Source organism: Cryptomeria japonica, chromosome 7 (genome assembly GCF_030272615.1).
Source record: "Cryptomeria japonica chromosome 7, Sugi_1.0, whole genome shotgun sequence".
Taxonomy (NCBI): Eukaryota; Viridiplantae; Streptophyta; class Pinopsida; order Cupressales; family Cupressaceae; genus Cryptomeria; species Cryptomeria japonica.
The window spans coordinates 279,756,323-279,778,515 of NC_081411.1; the positions used below are offsets into that span (position 1 = coordinate 279,756,323).

The 22,193-nt window shown below is 42.5% G+C and overlaps 1 protein-coding gene across 2 annotated transcripts in view; it reads left to right on the forward strand.

Annotated features, from left to right (window-relative positions):
* LOC131027081 (uncharacterized) overlaps window positions 1–22,193 on the forward strand; it is a 156,913-nt gene that overhangs the window by 49,815 nt on the left and 84,905 nt on the right. The window lies entirely within an intron of this gene.

Here is a 22,193-nt window from a genome sequence, read left to right on the forward strand (position 1 = left end):
GTATTGGGTACATTGCAGACCGTACAACGAGTTGAGAAGTCTTTATAGCAGCATACGGCTGCCGACACAGAGGAGAAGACTTTACTGACATGAAGAAGAAGACCGTACGATACCGTACGAAGGCCGACACAGGAAAGTCCATACACGCAGGGAACAGGCACATATAAAAATTGAAAGCATTTGTTGGAAAATTCGTGCCATCCATACAGAGTTATCTACAGAGTTTGCAAAAGTTGAAGAGGTTGTACGGTCAGGAGAGGGAAGTGTACGGACCAATCCATACGGTGGAGAGGCAGCAACTAGTATAACGGTCTGTACCAATTGGCAAGTCACACTGGCAGACTGTTATAATAATGACCAAGGATGGGAGAAAGACAGGGAAACAGGGCAAAACAGTTGCAGTGCAACCATGACATCTACAGATCTAGCCAACAACATGAAGAAGGCCAAAATCAGGCCCAAAGTGCAGAAGGATCCAAAAGGAATCACGACGGAGAATGTAGCCTTTGAGAGTGTGACTGGCAGTGAATGTCGCACCTGGTGGGAGGAAACTTTCCCCGACCATGTGATAAAGGATTCCCTCAGAAAAGCTTAGGTGAACCATGCGATCTAGATGCCCACATTTAACATCAAGGATTTTGAGCTAGTGCTGCAGACTATGGTATCCGGATACAACCCGCAGGAAAGGGCTTCCATTATTTAGTTCCAGGGATGCACGGTATGAGTTTCATTCAAACCAGAGGACTTTAGGAGGGTATTTGGCATACCAGAGAAAGGGGCATTTGCAGCAAAACCAACCAAGAAGCTCACCAAGGAGAAAAAAAGAAATGGTTGATGGATTTGGTATGCAGGGATGACCTCACAGAGGAACAATGGAAGAGTACGAGGATAAAGTTCACACCTCCAAAATTATCCTCGACACACTTGGTACCGCAGGAAGCGTTTACGGTGGCCAGCCTCGTGGGGGACGTAGTTCAGCAGGGGTGCTACTCCGAAAAATCACCCAAGGGGAACTACCAACACAACAACAGTTATCATTACCACAAATTAACTTGGCTGTACGTGCAGCAGAAGCCACGAAGGGTACCTGTACGGTAGACCAGACAGTGGCAGGAAAGGCTGTACCAGGAAAAGACATAACAGCGGAGCAGGGAATTGGTACGGCAGACTCGAATTCTAGTACAATAGACATTGGTACGGTACCAGAAGGTACTGGCACAACATCATCAAGTTCTGGTACGACAGACATTGGTACGGTTCTAGCAGGTACTGGTACGGTTCCAACAGGTTCTGGTACAGTCCCAACAGGAACTAGTACGATGCCATCAGGAGCTGGTACGGTGCCAACAGGTACTGGTACGGTGCCAGTAGGTACGGGCTTAGTATCAACATGTGCTGGTACTATTCCAACATGTATTGGTACGGTGCCAACAGGTACAGGTACAATGTCAACAGGTACTGGTATGGTTCTAGCAGGTACTGGTACGAGTACCAACATGAACATGTGCTGGTACAATACCAACATGCACATGTATTGGTACGGTACCAACTGGTACTGGTACGATACCAAATAGGAACTGGTGCGATACCAATAGGTACTGGTACGCCAGGTGCCAGTACGGTACCATCGGAGAAAGATGAGGCAGGGGATGTGAGGTGCCAGTACGGTACCTCACAGATGGAGCAAAAAGATAAGAAACTGTTGGAAGCTGCCCACATGGTAAAGAAGGCACGGGAACGGCAGCTGCTGGCAGAAAAGAACTTAAGACTCCACACCGGACAGCAACCTTCTTCTCCGCCACTACAGGGATGCCTCCTCCCTCTTCTCGGTCCTAGTTTATGTTTTATATTTCAGCTCTTATTGTCTTAGTCGTCTGGAAGGCGACTAGGTTTTTGGGGGGGCTAATGTTAGGGGTAAATAACTTATGTTAGTAAGAATAATAATTATAATTGTGTTTATGGTTATGTTGCATCGCCGAGAGGTTCCCGTCGGGTAGTTGGGAGTTGGTGACGGTTGGCAACTTGGCCAACCGTCAGGTCTATATAATGTTTGGATGGAACCTTGGCAAGGGACATGAGGTACGAAGATTCTAGATAAATCAATAAAGATATAACTCTTCTGGTCTAGTTGTTTATCATTATTACTTATGCTGTGAATAAATGAATGTACTGGTACATGAATAATTGGTACATGTGGAAAACACTGTGTTATCTGTGAGTTTTACCAACCTTAGATTAAGGACTAAACAAACTCAATACTGCTGAAAGTAACCCTTTCACTTTCTGATCACCAAGAGCCCAACATGGGAGGGTGAAAGTATACAGTGTCGAAGGGATCGTTAGCTCAATTAACTGCTGGAAATGAAATCTCAAATACAATACTGGGCGGCAAGTCAACCCCTTCTGCTTATCCAGTGGGTGTAAGAACTTCTACAACAGTATGGCAATGCAACCAGCTAATTAGAAGATTACAAAACTAAAAGAACAACAATCACTCGACCACTTATTCAGTGGGAGGACTGAAAATGAAATAACAATCAACTCAACCGTTTGTTCAACAGGAGGACAACGCTACAATAAAGAAGAAGGCGACAAGCCAACCTCTTCCACTTATGCAGTGGGACTAAGAGCAACAATCCAAATAGATAGCTGTTAGTACTACTAATCAGCTTTACAATGCAAATATGGATTATCATAATTACTAGAAATCATTGTCCAAAGCTAGGCGGCGAAGCCAACCTCTTCCACTTATGCAGTGGGATTAGAGAAATCAATAGAAATTGCTGTTAGTACTACTAACCAGCATTAGAAAATGATTCATCATAGATATTCAAATGCCAATAACCAAACCAACAGCTGCAACTTATTACCAAGACTCTTCTCACCACACCTGAAAACCAACTTCAATCCCAAAAAACTGAATCTGATACAAGTGAACAGCAGGCTGGAAGTGCAGACCAGCAACATAAAACCCCCACAAAACACTTCTATCTCACTCCAACACACCCAAATTAATTCTGAACACACCCCCAAAGACCAAAGACATTCAACGTCTAGCACAAAACTGAGAAAATGACACTAACAATTCTGAAACAGCATAACACGCAACCCAAACACCTCCCAGCAAGGGCGTCTACAGTAGAAAAGTTCGACTTGCAATAAGAAATCTAATACTCCGAAATTATCAACGAAAACTTACAGGATGAATCGCCCAAGGCATAGGGATTGAACAAGCAAACACCTAGAACGAGCAGACACACACAAAGAGCTATGAACGAAAATACGCTTCAGCTACACGGGAAAACAACAACCTAGAAACACACTACAACACTCCCCAAAATCAGAAATCCATAAAACTTCATCTTCTTTGAGCTCAATCTACTCCTTTGAGTGAGAAATAGTCACAATGTTCAGCTAGGGGCTATCTTACAAGCTCGAAATTGAAGGAGACTAGGAGGTAAGCATCCTTCGAAGCAAAGTCTAAAATGATTTCAGCAGCACTTCGTTATGATAAGCAATAGATAGTCTCAAATGAAGGCCAAGGCACTTATTTATAACCTTCTCCCAAATCGAACCTCCTTTTCCCTCCAATGTGGGACTAAACAATGACATTCAAATTCACTTTAATTGGCATTTCATTTCATCGCTTCACGAAGTTGTCCCATTTTGCCTAGACAAGACACTTTATTAAAATGCAAATAACACATAATGTGAGCACCCAACATATAATTGAGAAAATGACTTTAATATAACTTAAACAATCCCTTTAATAAATCGTCCATATTGCCTTAAGTTATAATCCAACCTCAAAAAATATTTTCCAACAAATCAACCCCCTCAAGGTAGCAAATATACTTAATAAAAATATCAATAAAGTGTGTTATGGCATCCAAGGTAATAAAGTGAATTATTTTATAAAATTAACTTATTTCTTTCTAAGGCGTCCATCATGCCTTATATATAATTCACTTAAAAAATATTTTTCCTCAACTATGAAGGCTCATAACATAAGCTCAAACTTGCCAAAATAGCTCCAAAAATGTTGGAAGACCAATTGCTCAAACTGACTTGCCGAAAATAGACATCTGAATTGACCTGCTGAAACCTTGCTAAAAATAGCACTTAATAAAAATAGCATACTGCTAAAAATAGTGTGTCCAAATGCATTTTAACCACATTCTGAGTAGCCATTACAACTTACTAAAAATAGTTAAGTTTGGAAAAGTCTTTGGATTCGTTTGCATGTCACACCACCGCGAGGCTCTTTGAAAACCCCAAAAAATAAACTGTCCTTGGCCCCACTTACTAAAAATAGTAAGTTTGGAAAAGTCCTCAAATTCAGTTGCATGTCACACCTACGCGAAGCTCTCTAAAAACCCAGAAAGAATCCAGAATCAGAACTGTAAAATTTCTACCTAAAAAATAGGAAACCCTAATTTCTGCCTTTGGTGGACCAACAGATCTTGGAATTGGCCAACAATCCCCAAAACCAACTAGAGCGAAAAAGGGAACATTACACTATTTCTTCAATGTTCAACTTAGACTGCAAGTGGAGATTGCTTGCATTCTAGATCTAAAAATTGCAAATTTTCCAGGTAGATTTCTTGGTATGCCTTTATTTGCTGGAATTAACAAAAAAATTTATTGGGATAATTTGATTAATAGCTGCAAGAAGAAAATGGAAATGTGGAAAGGAAAGTGCCTAACTTCTACAGGTAGAATTCTCATGTTGAAAGCTGTCCTTTTTGTTATTCTAGTGTACTTTATGTCTTGTATGAAAATCCTTAAGGTAGTGGAAGATATCTTGAATCAGATAATGCAGAGATTTTTTTGGAATGCGTCTAATGATACAAATATATTCCTTTGTTATCATGGGCAAAGGTATGTAGACCTAAATCTGTAGGAGGTGCAAGGTTGAATCAACTTAATATTATGAATCGAGCTATGGGAGCCAAACTAGTTTGGTTCATGTATACCAAGGGTAATAAAAAATGGGTTAGAATTCTAAGGAAAAAATATTTAGACTCAGATGGTCCTATTCGGATCCTCAACACATATAACCCCTTGAGAGGCTTGACAATTTGGAACTACCTATTGGATTATCAAGAAATAATCACAAAACACATAACATGGGAGATTAGGAATGGGAAGCAAGCCTTGTTCTGGGAAGAGTAGATATGAAAATCTACCAGACCTTAAAAGGGAGACTTGCAGAATTGTGGGGGCGGAAAGTTTATAATTATGGGGAGCACATAGAGGATCAGGGGATAGCAATGTGGAAATGGAAGTCAATGGATGAATTGAATGTGCCTCAAGATCAAAAAGGTTTTCTCTTGAAAATCCTATAGGATAGGTGGCTTTCAGTTTCTAATAGAGATGATGCTATTAGACGGTGTGCAGCTCTAGATGGAGAGTATAAGTTTAAATTGGGCTATAAAATCAAAGAGGTAGTACTTGAAGATCTAGAATGGCCAAAGAACTAGTTATGGTGAAATAATTGCTTACCTAAAGCAGGTGCCTTTGTTTGGTTGGCATTGCAGCAACACATTTTGACCTAAGACAAATTGGCGAAGTTGGGTATTCATGGTCTCAGTAGGTGTTTCTTATGTAAAAATGAGGAAAATGTAGATCATCTCCTTCTGCATTGCCCCTTTGCTAAGTCTTGTTGGAAATATTTTTTGCATAAATTGAATCTGCAATGCCCCCTTGCTGATAGTTTGAAATTTTGGTTAACTATGTGGCCAAGGAAGATAAATAAAGGGATTTATGACAGCTTGTGGTAGGTGAATCCGTTCATTATCATTTGGGAATTGTGGAAGGAACGAAATAGGAGTGTATTCCAAGATACTTATTTGCCTAGGTCGCAGGTCATTTGTAAAATGGGGGCAATTGTTGTGGAATTGGTGAATTCGGTGGTTAAGAATAAATCTTTGAAGACAAGTATATACACCAATTGGGATGATGGCATGTTGAAATTATTCAAGGGTTTAAAAATCCCTCCCATAACTGGAAATAGGGATCCAAATGATACTAAGAAGATGTGTGCAAATGTAAAATGGGAAGCTCCAGAACCAAGTTGGATAAAGATTAATTATGATGGGGCTTCCAGAGGCAACCCCGAACCCAATAGATTAGGCTGTGTGGTGAGGAATGACACAGACACCATAATTTTAGAAAGATCTATGTATATTGGGGTTTCAATAAATAATATTGTGAGGATGAGAGCAGCATTAATGGGGTTAGAATTGGGGAAGGAGTTGGGGTTTAGAAAGATTCACCTTGTAGGTGATTCTTTGATTTCAGTTAATGTGATCCATTAGAATCGAGCCCCAAATTGGAAGTTGGACAGGTGGCTGGCTCCTATTAAAAACATATAGATGAGTTGGAAGGGTTTAAGATCTTCCACATCTTTAGCGAAGGCGATGATCTGGTAGATGGGCTTGCCAAGTTGGTGGTCAAATCATGAGCATGCATGGTTTAAATAATATCTGTATAATTTCAAGTGATTTTTGGCTTTTCAAGTGAAAATCACATATTGAAATTGCTGAAAGAAGAACAACATTAACGTTTAATAAATACAAACTCCTTGGCACGGGTGAGGAAAGGAGTTATTGTACACTAATGGTGGCATGTATTTTGAGAACATTGACAATTCAACAAGCTGAAGGACAAGCTTGAGAAGTTAACTTGTATTCATGGTATGTGAAAGATACAGATATCTTGGGGCTATGAAAACCATGATTAAAATAGCTGGCCTCTGTCTATTAAAAGCCATTGCGGCGGGATGTGACTCATTGGTTTTTTGTTCGAAGCAGAGTGGTGAGTTGGTGTTAACAGAGGAGATGGGCACGCCTATGTTGCTATAATCTACTAAAAGACAAATGGCCTTTCTTGGAGAGGTGACCGATAAAAGATTGATGGTGGTGGTTAAATCGGGGCACCCATTGGTTTTGCATGCTATTAAAACTGTGTTGGGGTAGGAGTTTTTGATGGCATATCTTTGCCATTGAGTGAGTTCAGATATATGCGCTATGTTTTTGGCTTTGGGGTTGCATTTAGGAGTAACTAAGGCCAAGATCAAGCAACTCTGTCAAGTGATGTTTAAACATGCGTTTTTGGGAGAAATTGACGCAGTGCTTGACAATGTAGATGAGGAAATGATGATTCCTATGCCTCAATATTATTATCTTAGGAATGATGGTGATAGGGGTGTTCAGAAGTTCCCAATTATGTCTTTGGAGCCGGAGTTGTTGGAATTGAGATGGGGAAGCATGGCACATAGTTTTATTTCTAAAGTGTCTTACCCATGTAGTGGAATGCCCGAAGGAGGATTGGCTGTGGTCCTATATGAAAGAGGAAGGCTTGATGTCCAAGGAAGGAGTACCTGCGGTGAAGGAGGAAGAGATTTCTTTGCCGGCTGATGGTGAGGAATGGGTGGAAAATGATTTCCATGATGTGGAAGAAATAGCTAGGGTATTGTTGATGTGTCTTTTGTACACGACCAAACACAGAATAAAATACCTAAAGGTACCTTATCCTCTCTTGAACAAAGTTTCCCGACTGCTGAAGATCTCGCTGAAGGATCAGTCGGAGTAACTCCAAGGTTCTGATATGTAGGTTCTCTACGTGTGGATAAGCTCTTGCGGTATGATGTGATTTTGCTGGAATCACAAGGGGACTTACATTCGATGTCCTGAACGTTTGATTTGCTTTGGATATTGCTGGAACGTGAGATTTTAATGGTCCTAGATTTTGAAAAAGGAAAAAAAGGATAAGGGTGAGGGAAGGATCTAATTCTAACACTAAGAATGTAGGAACAATGGATGACCTTTGATGAAATTCTAACTAAGTCTTGCTTTGACATCCCAGGACCATCTCCACAAGGTTAGTGCAATCTTCTGAGGAAAGCTTTATGATGTTCAAATCACCGCTACAGGCATGGACACCATCAGGTTGATGCATATCAATGAAGAAGCGACAATTGAAGTTAAGCTTAAGCTGAATGATTCCAGTTGACTACACAAGGCAAGTCTGCAATCAACAAATTGCTAGTAGTATGGATATACAAATTTCACCATCGATCATACACATTTCTTCCACTCATCTAATAACATGAAATCAAATTTGAGAAGTATAGAGACCATGAAAATTGTTGAATCGACCCATAGAATTCACCATTTCTTCGATGAAATTTACAAGTCCTTTACAACAACATCTTGGCAACAATCTTTGCCCTCTCTTTCTATTCTACTCTAACTATTTCCTACTTTTTGACTATTCACTATTTCTAACTATTCACCTTCTAACTATTGACTAACTATTAGCCTTTACAAATGAGGAGCCAGGACTTATATAACGCCCACAATATAATTCAATGGCTCAGATCAATTTGAAATCAATGGCCGAGATCTTACAATGAAAACCCTAATTAGGGTTTGTTACAACAAACTCAATTCTGGCCAATGAAATAATTTCATTATTTGGACACATGTCTTCTTTGGAATATTCGACCAATGGATAGCCGGGGTAGGTACATTGAAGTTTGTGCCATCCCCAATGAGTCAGGTACATTGAATCTGGACACGCTGAGGTGGACCAATCCGACTGGAGGAGTGATGACTGGGATGCCACCTTGCCTAACACTTGCAACTTGGTAGATATTCAATTTGATGATGCTGAGAAGATAACTTTAATTAACTCTTCTAAAACTGTCTGCTTCTTCAACGAACCCTTGCTTTAACCTCCTTTGTCTTTGATGTGCAGGATGGATGGTGTACCTTCCCTTGATGATGTTGGTCGTCCCTGATGATGCTGGACTGGAGGAGGTCGTCCCTGTCCTGGCCTGGTCTTCTTTCACCTGCAAAACAAACCAAAAGATGATTAAGGACACGTAATAAATTCATTTCAACATAGTATTTTACACCTTAAATCATCAACAAAAAGATATTAAAATGAAGCTCACTCAAGATTCTTCCCAGGGACAGGCCCTATAAGAATTTCGCCCTGGACCCTTTGGAAGGGTTAGGAGCGAATTTCTTCCTCTAGCCCAAAATCATCATTTTTGGAGACAACAATCAATTCAAGGGCGATCTCAAGGACATCTCTCACCTAGGTCTAGGCCTGGCTCAACGTTATCTTGGAGGAAAACATGACTTTTTATGAATTTCGCTTTGGACCCTCTGGAAGGGTCAGGAGTGAAATTCACCTTTTAGGCTTAATTTTGCATCTCCTTCACTTTCAATTTATCTTGTAGGGCTTAAATAACCTCCCTCCATTCTTTTCATGCCTTAGGGATCAAAATCTTGTCTTGACACAAAGTGGAAATAGTGGTTTTGATGAATTTCGCTCTGGACCCTCTGGAAGGGTCAGGAGCGAAATTCACTCTTTGCTTGCCTATTCACACCCAATTTCACTTTCTTCACTTCACTTCATCTGGACTCCCTCACATTGAATTCATTCCCCAGCTTGGCAACATTGGTTTGATGTTCACAAGGCCTAAAAGGTCAAATTCGCTCACAAACCTAGCCAGGGACAGGACCTATCCAGAATTTCGCTCTGGACCCTCTGGAAAGGTCAGGAGCGAAATTCTCATTTTAGCTCAAAATTCACACTTTTGATGGTCAAACATCTTTCCAAGGTATGCCAAATAGTTTTTCTCACCCTAGTCTAGGCCTGACTTAGCACAAAATTTGGAGAAAAGGATGGTTTTAGTGTTTTTCGCTCTGGACCCTTTGGAAGGGTCAGGAGCGAATTTCTTCCTCTAGCCCAAAATCATCATTTTCGGAGACCAAAATCCATTCAAGGGCAATCTCAAGGGCTTCTATCATCCTTGTCCAGGCCTGGCTTGGTCTAAATGTGAAAGGAATAGGTGGATTTTAGAATTTCGCTCTGGACACTTTGGAAGGGTCAGAAGCGAAATTCTTGATTTGGCTCAATTCCTTCAATTTCAATGTTTCCTAGCAACTTGAAGTTATTCCTAAAGACTTCTTCCATCCCAATTCACTTTAGTTTGCAATTGTCTTGTCACAAATTTGGAAAAAAGGTGGTTTTGGTGAAATTTCGCCCTAGACCCTCTGGAAGGGTTAGGAGCGAATTTCTTAATTTAGGCTTATTCCTCCATCATTTCAAGTTGAATTCACCTCAAAAGGCTAGAAAACACTTCTCCTTTCACATCCAACCCAAGTTTGACTTGATTTTGCAAGGAAAAATTGGTGGTTGAAGAATTTTCGCCCTGGACCCTTTGGAAGGGTCAGGAGCGATTTTCATGTTTTGGCCCAGTTCCTTCAAACTTGATAATCGTTGGCAATTTGAAGTCATTCCTAAGGCCTTCTTTGATCCTGATCCACACTAGATTTGGCATAAAATTAAAGGAAAAGATAGGTTTTGCACAATTTCGCCCTGGACCCTCTGGAAGGGTCAGGAGTGAATTTCCCTTTCTAGCCCAAAATCATAATGTTTTGAGACAACAATCAATTCAAGGACAATCTCAAGGGCATCCCTCACCTTGGTCTAGGCATGGCTTGGTACAAATTTTGGAGAAAATGATGGGTTTTAGGATTTTCGCTCTGGACCCTTTGGAAGGGTCAGGAGCGAAAATCTTGTTTTAGGCTTATTCCTCCATCATTTCAACTTGAATCCACCTTAAAAGGCAAGAAAACACTTCTCCTCACCCATCCAAGCTACAAAAACCCAAGTTTGACTTGACTTTGCTAGGAAAATAAGGGATTTTAGGAATTTCGCTCTGGACCTTTTGGAAGGGTCAGGAGCGAATTTCCTATTTTGAGCTTGTTTTGACTACTCCATTACCTCAATCCAATATTCAAAGGCAAGAACATATCAAAGTCCTTCTAACCATGCCATAAAACTCAAGAATTTGACCATCTCCAAGAAGAAAATATGAGTTTCCAAGAATTTTGCTCTGGACCCTTTGGAAGGGTCAGGAGCGAAATTCACCCTCTTGGCTAAAATCCTTCATTTTTCAATGCTTTCAAACATTTCCAAAGGGCAAACATGTCCATTCTTCCTTTCCTAGATACCTTGCAAATCAAAATTTGGTCAAACAAGGAAGGGAACGAGGTCTAAGAAGATTTTCACTCTAGACCCTTTGGAAGGGTCAGGAGCGAAAATCATGATTTGGGCTTGTTTGTTCAATTTTCAAACTTTCAATCTCATTTGGGAGCAAACATAGATCATTCTTCATCTAAGGAGCAAGGTTTCAAGCTAAAACAAGGGAGCAAATGAAGTATATAATGAATTTCGCTCTGGACCCTTTGGAAGGGTCAGGAGCGAAATTCATCTCCTAGGCAAAAACTTGATTTTCTAAAGCATCCCACTCCCTCTCAGGGCAAGAACATACTAATTCCTCCTTCATCATGCCAATGCCTAGCCAAAACAAGGAAGAAAACAAGAGATATAAGGATTTTCGCTCTGGACCCTTTGGAAGGGTCAGGAGCGAAAATCATGTTTTGACCTTGATTCTTGATTTTTCAAACTCTAATCTTCCTTAGGAGGCAAATGTAGACTACTTTCCTTTCATTTCCACCTTGGTCCTGACTTTGGCTAAAAGAAAAATGAGTGTTTTCAAGAATTTCACTCTGGACCCTTTGGAAGGGTCAGGAGTGAAATTCCTAATCTTGGCCAAAATCCTTCACATTTTCACATCCCATCACCTCAAAACTAGAACGTTGGTTTAAACAAGGGAGAAAATGATGTTTTCAAGAATTTCGCTCTGGACCCTTTGGAAGGGTTAGGAGCGAAATTCCTACTTTAGGCTAATTTCCATCATTTTGTCACCTCAAATATCCTCTCAAAGACAAATGCGCATCAAAACCTTCCCATCACGCCCTAGAAGTCAACAAACTTGGTCATGTCAAAGAGCAAAGTGGAGAAAAATGAATTTCGCTCTAGACCCTTTGGAAGGGTCAGGAGTGAAAATCATCCTTGGGCTCAAATCCTGACGTCATTTTCACATTTCCTCATTCAAACAAGCGTTTTTACCTTCATTCAAGCCTAGGAATGCGTTAGTTCTAGGTTTTGGTCAAAGTAGAATGTCTTGTGGAGAATTTCGCTCTGGACCCTTTGGAAGGGTCAGGAGCGAAATTCGCCTTGGACCCTTTGGAAGGGTCAGGAGCGAAATTTGACATTTTAGTCTCTTCATCAGGATCATTTTATGGAATATAACATTTAAGTATAAGCACTTATACTTTAAGTTATATTCTATATATACTGTCAGGATGTTTGAGAGTGGTTTCGGACCTCCAGGAGTTATATTGCAAAATCTAGTTTTTGGAGGATTCTTCAGTTTTCCAGACAGTCAAATTTCAGGATCAGGACATTCCAGAGTTAGCCAAATTTCAGGATCAGGACATTCTAGACTTAGCCAAATTTCAGGGCATTTGAAGATCAGGATGACATTCCAGACTTCATCACTCACCAACTTGACCTAGCTCGGACCTTCAAGAATGATACTCACTCACCAAGCAAGACACAATTAGCAACAAGAGAAAAACCATGCCCTAAGGAAGACTTTCAAAGAAACCCTAATTGTGGGGCCCCAAAGACTCACCTCGGCTCAAGCAGAGCCTGCCATCCTAGTGATCCCCCTGGCGACACTCGAAAAGCAAAGGCTAACAGACAAAACTCTAGAAACCTAGAAAAAAAACCCTAGAAAGCAAAAAAGTAGGGGTCCCCATTTGCAATTGGGCGATGTGTGAATACGTCACAACAGGTATCGACTCATTAGTCTTGCAGAGTGGATTGCCCTGTGGTTGCAAGGGCTGAAATGGTTGCTTTGGCTCGTTCAGAAAAAGAAGACATATAATTGAATACTAGTTTTAGGTAGATTATGTTTTCATGGTTTCCACGTTTTGTTAAGTAGAGTGGAAATACTTATGATATAGGTGTGTATAGGATGGTAATATGTTTCCACATTTTGTATATTAGAGTGGAAACAATTAATCTTTAGATATGGAGATATAGGTATTTGTAGATATAAGTAGGTAGTGGCCGTATACAAGGGCTTAGTGGTTTTTCAAAGGGTTAATTATGCTGGTGGTCTACAGATGTAAGACTTTTTTTGGTTAATATAAAAGGGTGCTGGCCCAATCCAGCTATTAAATTAGCAAAAAAATAAATAAAAAATATTAATTAATCTAATTAAATAAACAATAAAATAATATCATAATGTCATTTTATTAAATAAAGTTTTCCAAATGTGGCCGTCCTAATATTCTAGAAGCTTCTTGGAGTTTAACAATAAAGTAAGGCATGTTTTTGAATTTGATATTTGATGAACTTCTGAGGATGAAAACCCTTAGAGTTGAAGGCGTGTATGAAAACTCATCCCTTCCCGTGGAGTGTTTTCAAGGCAGTAGGCACTAATGAACAAATTTGCGAAGTCTCTGTTAGAGTCAAATTTGTAGAAAAATAAAAGTAATAGCAGGACTGAAGTATTTATATCTGGACCCGATTTGGGAATTGTTTGCCACATACAGGTAAACGATTAAATGCAGAAAGTAAATGCACAAAACATAATGGAAATATATTAAATAACTAGTCTCTGTATTAATTCAATAGTCCGTGTACATCAAATGCTTATAACATTACATCAGACACGACTATCATGATGCCACTACGAAGGAACGGTATGCAATATATAATACCCGAAGGGGTGCGACCAACCGTCGCATCCAACTGCCCTTCGGGACAACTAACTAACTGATTGCCGTAACTCATTATTACCAACGACAACATAAACATAACATGACAACATAACATAATGATTATTCCCGACAACATCATCCCCCCCAAGAAAAGAAGTCGTCTCCGGACGACTTAATACAAAATAGAGATGACATTAAACAGAACTGCTGACGCCAGTCGAGCCCGGAACTCATACACTTGCTGCGTCCTCGCCTGAAAACCCTTTTCTGCTACCATCCGATGCTCAAGTGCGGATTTCACCATTATTGCTTCCTTTGACATCACAGTCCTCCTGTGCCTAAACCAAACTTGTCTGCAAAACACGCTTTTCAGTTTTAGCCTCCACCAACTGCTACTCAAATGATACTGTCTCCCTAGCCAATTTGTCCTCGATAGCCACCCGCGCTGCCCTCTCGGCATCCAACTCCTGGGTACGTTGAGCTAAGTCTCATGCTACTCCTGCCTCCAATCTGGTGGTCAGCTTCTCGCGAGCCCTCTGTGCATCCACCAAGGCAACCTCACGTCCAGTCGAGACATACTCCAAGTTCCTCAAGCGTACCATTCCTCCCTGGAGGTGGCCACAACCCTTTGGCACAAAGGCTAGGAGATGCCTCAAATCCTCCATCACACTCCCCAAAGGCTAATAACTGAATTGAATAACTCCCTGGTACCGTATGACTTCGCGTGCTTGTAATGCCTTCCCTCAGACTCTATTTGTTCGCAACCTCCAAATCTGTCTCCCTCTACGGCTTATGGCTTCCCCACCAATGCTAAGCTTCAGGCTTCTTTCTCATAGTACGGGACAACCCAACACTTACCGTGCCTTCTCTGATGCCCTTCGGCCAACTGAAAAAGTGTATTGTAGCTCAAAAATAAACTGGGGGTTTGGGGGCAGTGCCCCCAACGGGGTCGAGGGGCAGCGCCCCCGCGGGGTCTGGGGGTAGCGCCAATTTACAACCCTCAAAACCACACGAAAGTCCATGGCGCACATCATTTCTGTGATATTTTAAGATGCCAAAACCCTTCTTCTCCACTCTAATATTTTCAGCGTCCTGGCTCCAGACGTCATCGAATGATTTTTCAATCTGGTCGTTGTTTTTTTTTTTGGTTAGCACCCATCACCACCGTTTATCCTTGCCGTGTCATGGTATTTTTCCTTTCACCCTCCTTTAAACCGCCGCCGCCGTGCTCCTTTAGGCCTACGAACTGTAATATCTCGAGCTCGTACAGAGGTTATCTGCCGGACGATGGAGTGAACTTGTACAACGTCTGAGAAGGTCGTACGATGGATGTTGCTTGTGCGTTAACTGGCCACCGTGCGGTTCACTATGCTACCTGTGCGGTTATAAGGCCACCATTCGGTGACCCTGCGGTGCTACCATTCGGTGACCTCGCGGTGCCACCGCATGGTGGACCCGTGGTGCCACCGTTCGGTGAAGCCGCGGTGCCACCATTCGATGAGCCCGCGGTGCCACCATATGTGCACCTTTCTCTTTTTTTTTTTTGCCGTACGGTCAGCTGTACGACCGTACGTTTTTTTTTTTTCTAATCTAATTGTCGAGAGTCTTCGGCTCGGGTCCCATGCCTCTGGGATTGCCCTTCATCCTTCTCGGTTTTCCTCGCCCGAGAGTCTCCCGCTTTGGTTCCGTGCCTCTTGAGTCGCCTGCCCGGCCTCTTGAGTCCCCTTCCATCCTCTCGGGTCCCCCTCCGGGCTCTCGGGTCCCCCTCCGGGCTCTCGAGTGTCCTTTCGGGCTCTCGGGTCCCCTGCGCGCTTCTTGTGGTAGGGTTTCAATTTGGACCCGTTGGTGGCAAGTCTATTTTCAATGGCCATCCGAAGACCTGGAACCACAAATTCCACAGGGACCACGGTCTCCTTCCTGTACATAAGAAGAAGAAGAATAATAAAGATTTTGAAGGCTATGGCCTTCCACACAGGATTCCAATTGTTGCTGACACAAATGATCTTGGGATTATCTACGTCACCGAGGTTTGGGGCGTCTCCCTTCCAATATTCTCTGTATTCCGGCAGGTACACCTCCTCTGTTGCTTGCTCTGGTTCCTCTACTTCGATCCTGTAGCTCTGGAACATTTCATAATCCTCCATCTGCCAGTGGAAGAGCCCATTCAATGACCCCGTCTCATCCTTGGAGCACTCTCCTAGTTTGAGAATCCCTTCGTCGTTGGGCTTCCTGCAGCCCCATCCTTCGTTCCCCAGGTCTCCTTCACCCTCCGATTCCAAAGATGATGCTAGTTCCTCACTAACCAACTGTGTCCTGAGGTCTATGATAAACTTCCTTCCTCCATTCTCCATAGACAGTGTTCTTCTTCCAGTTGTGGGTGGCCTTGGCTGCCACCAGCCACCCTCTCCCTAAGATCGCATCATACCCTTTTTCCTTTAGTGGGATTACTATGAAGTCCAGTATGAAGGGTTGCGTCCCAATGGTAACTTGCTGGCCCATCAGTGTTCCGATGGGTTTGATTCCATGTTAATTTGCTCCCAGCAGATTGAATGTGGATGGCCACAGCGTCGGCTTCCCCAGCTTCCGCCAGGTTTCTTCTGGAAGAACATTCACTCTTGATCCACCATCGACGATGGTATCGGTTAGAATGGTGCCAAGGATACCCATCTCCACAATGGCCTGGTTCCTTCCAGTGTTAACTGCCAGGAGCATGGGGTCTATTGCAGAGCCCCCAGGAACATCTGTGCGGTGGTTGGTATTGGTGCGTGGTTGGGAGAGATTATTCAGCAATGTCGTTCGTAATTGAGGCATCGTCTGGAGGAGGTCGTGTACCTTCACAGGCACCTCCAGTTTTAAAATTTGATTTAGTATAGCCTCCTCCGCCTCCGATTGGTTGGAAGTACTCGCCGTACCCTTCGCCTTCGCCCTTTCTCGTATCTCTTTCTCAATTTCTTCCCGTGCTTCCCGTACCCTTCGCTTCTCCATCGCCGGGTCTGGGCACATTGCGTGTCTGGCTTGGGCGCGGGTTACGGCTAGCACTTCCTCTTCTTTGGTTTCCTCGACATTGAGCAAGTTGACGTTGGACTTCGGGCAGGTGGCATCTTCGTGGTCTCCCGGTTTGCACCATTTGCACAAATATTGTGTGGCCTCTCCCTTTGGGCAGTCTTAGGCGAAGTGCCCCCACTGGTTGCACGTTCTGTATTGTACCATCGGTCGACCTTTGGAGTCGTATTGGATCCTGCTCCTTGTATTGTTATTGTTGTTTCGTCCTCCCCACCGATTATCTCGGTAGCCTCCCGATGTTGCATTGTTGTTTGCCTGGGAGTTGTCGGTACTGCTCGATGTAGTTGGTTGTTCCTGCATAAGCAATACTTGTTGGTTCCGTGTTTTCATGTTGTAGGGGCACTCTTTGATGGCGTGTCCCAACATTTGACAAATTTCGCAGAATGCCTTCTTCGGGCAGGTGCCTTTTGTGTGACCTTCCTTACAATCAGTGCACCACACGTCTTCGTTTTTGCTTGTGCTTCCTTTCATGTTCTTAAATTCCTTCAACATACGGTGCATATCCTTTTGAAGAGCTTGCACCTTTTTACTTGATGATTCGTCACTGCTGCTTTCTCCCGAGGACTCCTCTTCTGCAGAGGACTTGTCCTTTTTCTTCCGCGATATTTTGTCTTCACTTTCCAAATCCATCGCACGGTTGTATGCGTCATCGTATGAAGTGGGCGGTACAATTTTCATCTTTCTCTGCAGAGATGACCGCAACCCTTCCACAAACCATCTCTTCTTTAGTCCGTTAGCCGGCTGGTTCTCCATCTTCCCCAGTAACTCTTTTAACCGTCGGTTGTATGTTCACACTGTCTCGTGCTTTCCCTGCTTTGTGCTTAATATCTCCGCCACGATCTCATTATCATCTCGAAGGAGTCGAAACTCCGTCTCGAAAGCTTTCTGTAGTTCATCCCATGTTCCCACCTTTACTTTATCCACATCAGAGTACCAATCAATGGCTACCCCTCTCACGGTGGCAGGGAACCGCACCACCGAATCCGCTTTGTCAACCACCTCGTTGGCTGACTATATTGTCGTACGGGGTCGTCGTTGCCATCTCCGTTGAATTTGGGCAACTTCTGTTTGCCGGCCATCGATGGGGGTCGTCTCCTCGGAGGTGGCTGTGGCTGTGTCTGTGCCCCTGCACCGCTCCCTCCGGCGCCGGTGGTGTGTCCTGTGTGAGTGACTGGAGGTACAATGTTTTGCCTGCCGTGTGTGGCACCTACCACCGTATGGTTGTCCTCCCCTCCGTTCTCACCCGTGCCCACTCATGGCTCCCTTTGGTGATCCTCACTTCGTGGCGTAAGGGATAAATTTCTAAACTGATCCCGAGTCTCTTTGACTAGGTTCCTTCGTAACCTTGTTTCCTCCAAAAACTCTTCGTGGCTTCTCACCCCACGGTGTTCCGGCGATGCGTAGAAATTTCCCTCGGCTTCTGCACCCTCCGTGACACCTCCTTGGTTCCCTTCAGGCAACCCCTCGACAGGTCGTCCTTTGGCAAGTTGCCTCAGCCTTCGTCTACGTTCTACTCGTTGTTCCAAAATCAAGGCCCTTTGCGTGGCCTCCCACTCGTCCGTTTCTGCTTTCTTATTTCTATCTTTATTTAATAGGTTGGGCATTAATTCCCATACATTTCCATAATTCACAACACATAAACCAGAACACGCCTTTATTAATTCATTTCGTCAGATACAACTCGTGTCAATATTATGACACCTTTATTTGAATATAGAATGTTCCTTTATCCCTATGGGATTCAAGGTTCAATTCCTTCTTGGCCTCGTGCCATCCCGCCCCGCTTCCCGACGGTTGCTTTCGTCGTACTCTTGGAGGATTTGTTGGCGTCGCTCTTCCCGGGCAATCTCCTCTAGGCGAGCTTGTTGTGCCAGCGATGCCTGTGCAAGCAACTAGGGGAGGTGGTTCATCAACCGATTTACTGCCGGGCTAACCTCCAGTGCTGTCCACACGACACTTGGTGGGATTTCAGCCTTTGTGGCCTCTCGTCTGACGTAGGTCTCGATGGCTATCTGGAGCAGGATTGAAAATTCCCTCGTCGCAGTGTCTTCTCCGCTGTAGAGCTCTGTTTGTGCATCGTCGGCCTCTGGGTTTATCTCACCAACGGGTAGGCCCATTGTGTCCGTGCACCATCCGCTTCTTCCGTTCTCGAGTATGTCTAGGCAACGACGCCAAATGTTTGCCACATACGAGTAAACGATTAAATGCAGAAAGTAAATGCACAAAACATAATGGAAATATATTAAATAACCAGTCTCTGTATTAATTCAACAGTCCATGTACATCAAATGCTTATAACGTTACATTAGACACGACTATCATGATGCCACTACAAAGGAACAATATGCAATATATAATACCCGAAGGTGTGCGACCAACCATCGCGTCCAACTGCCCTTTGGGACGACTAACTAACTGATTGCCGTAACTCATTATTACTGACAACAACATAAACATAACATGACAATATAACATAATGATTATTCCCGGCAACAGGAATAAGATTATTTTGTCCTGGAATATTTATGTCACATTGGAGCTCGATGATTTTTGATGAGTGAATATTGTTGATGTGTATTTTGTACACTACCAAACACAGAATAAAATACCCAGAGGTATCTTATCCTCTCTTGAATAAAGCCTCCGAATGCTGAAGATGTCGCGAAAAGGATCAATCGGGATAACTTCAAGGTTCTTCGTTGTAGGATCTCTACGTGTGGATAAGCACCAGTGGTCGTTGTATATGCTGTTTCTTCAAGGGGCCTTACGTACTTTCAGAGAAAGCTTGTTTGTGTTACTCTCTTTTCGACTGCAGGAACAGGATTTTCCTAACACTAATAGATTTTCAAAAAAATGTCAAAAGGATAAGGGTTTCAAGGAAGGAATGCTAATCTAATCCTAAGAATGACTCAATGAAGGCTAGACTTGGTAAGATTCTACCAATTTTAGTATCGCCAAGAAATTACAACTCTGCTGGAATTGATGCGATCTTCTAAGGTGATTCAGTAACTTTCAAATCATCAAGGATATAGATACTATCAGGGAGATACGTATCAATACTTCTAATGATGATTGAATTCTTAAGCAATCTCAATATTTCCAGTTGACCACACAAGGCGTCCTTACAATCAGTAAGAAGCTAGTGGTTTGGAACGTGAATCTCACCAAAGATCAAGCACAACACTTAGTCCTTCAAACTTAAACTTAAATACTACTTCAACTGAGAGTGATTCAAGAAAATAAACAATCATGAAGATAGCCACAAGTATTGCAATAAAACACCATAACTTCAATATTTTATTGATCTCGAAGCCAAATGGACAACAGTTGTTCAAAATTCTTTCTTCACTACTCAAGCTTGCTACACAATTACTTTCTTCTCTCTAAGCTCTCTCTCCTTTTTTCTAACTTCTTCTAACTGTAAAAATGAAAATGAGTGAGGGTATATATAGCATCCTCAAATACAATGAATGGCCCAGATCGAAAGAAGATCAACGGCTGAGATTTTGACACCTAAACCCTGATTAGGGTTTGTTACAAAAAGGTCCCCATTTAGATAAACATCATTAAATGCATAGCCAATAATTAACTGGCACAAATATCAAGGAAACATAGACCAATAGGAATTAAGCTGCCACATCATCCTATAACAACTTTTCATCTAGAATTTTGTTCCCTTTCCTATGCTCTTTCTTAGCATATTCAATGAATCTGGACACAATTCCCTCAATCTTAGCAATGGGAATCTCGGGAAGATTCTTCATTCGTTCTTCCAAGTGAAGGACTTGATCAAAAGCAGTGAGAAGAGCTATCTCCCATCCAGGTTCAAGTTTTTTGGTCTTCTCAATCAGGAACATAGTAGTGTACATTTGATCTCGTTGCTTATCCGTGATGACGTTCTCTTCTTTGCAAAAGATGACCTTGACTCTCTCCTCCAACTCTTGGATGTCCACATCTGTCTCAATCTTGATCCGCCTCTCAAGAATGGTACACAACACCTCAAACACCTTATCTTGAATTGGATGAATGATACCTTCAACTTGACTGCATCTGGTGTTGATGTCTTCAAAAAGGACCTCTTTCATCTGGAGCAGAGCTGACCACTGTAGGAGGTTATGGGTTCCTCCATCCATTATCTTTTCTTGTGCCAGAATCTGTCTTGGTGTTTGTCTTATCACTTGTAGGACAGGAATGATAACATCTCTAGTGTGAGTGAATGCAGCTACAGTTATCATTAGATTATGGATAATCTCAAGGACCTGGATAGCTCGATGAACTGTCTTCATCATTCTTGTTGCAAATTCAACAGCTACCGTATGGGATTTATCAATCCAAGAGCTCATAAGCTGAACCAAGCTCTTTACTCTTTCTGCCTCACCCACTGATTCAAGAGGGAGTGCTTGTAAAGGGGATACTGCTGGATCCTGATGTCTCAAGGGCTGATTGAGATGACTAAAATAGCTTCTCCAAGCACTGACCTCCCTCTCAAGCTTCTTATTTTTTTCCATTTCTTCTTTAAGTTTGTCTTTAAGTGCTTCAAATGGATCGGTTGCTTCTTCCATTGCTTGTTCGGAGGTAAGTGGACCAAGCTCAAATGTTTCTAAGTCATACTCATCTGCAAGAATCTCACCCTCATATTTGTCCACTACTAGTGTAGCTACTTGCAATTTCCTGGATCCTGTCTCATCTCTAATTACCTTGGACATCTTTGTGGCCTTCTTCTTTTCCATTACCTCTTGAGAATTTCCTATAAGGCTTTCTAAATCAAATACATCTTCTTCCTCTTCAACCACAACTACCCTTGTCAGTCTCTCTTTTAACCAATCCGGAATGGCGGATCTTGTTTCCCTTACTTGTATTTCTTTAAGTAGTGGTCTATCCTCTCGAAAAGGAGATGTCGCTTCATCATCATTCTTCTCTTCATGTAGCTCATTAGCATCAACTTGGGGGGATTGACTTGATGAATGTTGAGGCGTCTGTCCCTTTTCTTGTTTGTCATTTTGTACCATGGATTCCATAGATTCATCAATTTCATATACCATCTTCCCCTGATCTTCTCCTTGATTTGCCTTCTTTTCATGTCGAGAAGATGTGCTTGGTGGGTGATCAGGATTAGTTTTCTGCTTCTTCCTGGAGGGTTCCCTTTTCTCAGGTCTTTCTTTCCTCTTTGAGCCTTTGGAATGAGAAGTATTCTCACTCACGCTTGCTTCTCCTTCTTCTGGTCTTGCCTCCAAAGTAAATGTCATCGATACATTCTGCTCCTTCAACTTTTGATGCTGTACATCCACCCATCTGCGAGTGCATGATAAAACGGGAGCCATCAAAGCTCTCAAGTCTAAAACCTCAGGCTCATTCCAATCTATTTTCACTTCCTTGTCCTCTTTCTCATAAGATGACTGGAGGTATCTACCATTATCTTGGGCTTGATCGGCTACTCTATAAACTTTGCATTTCCTGATGAGATCTAAG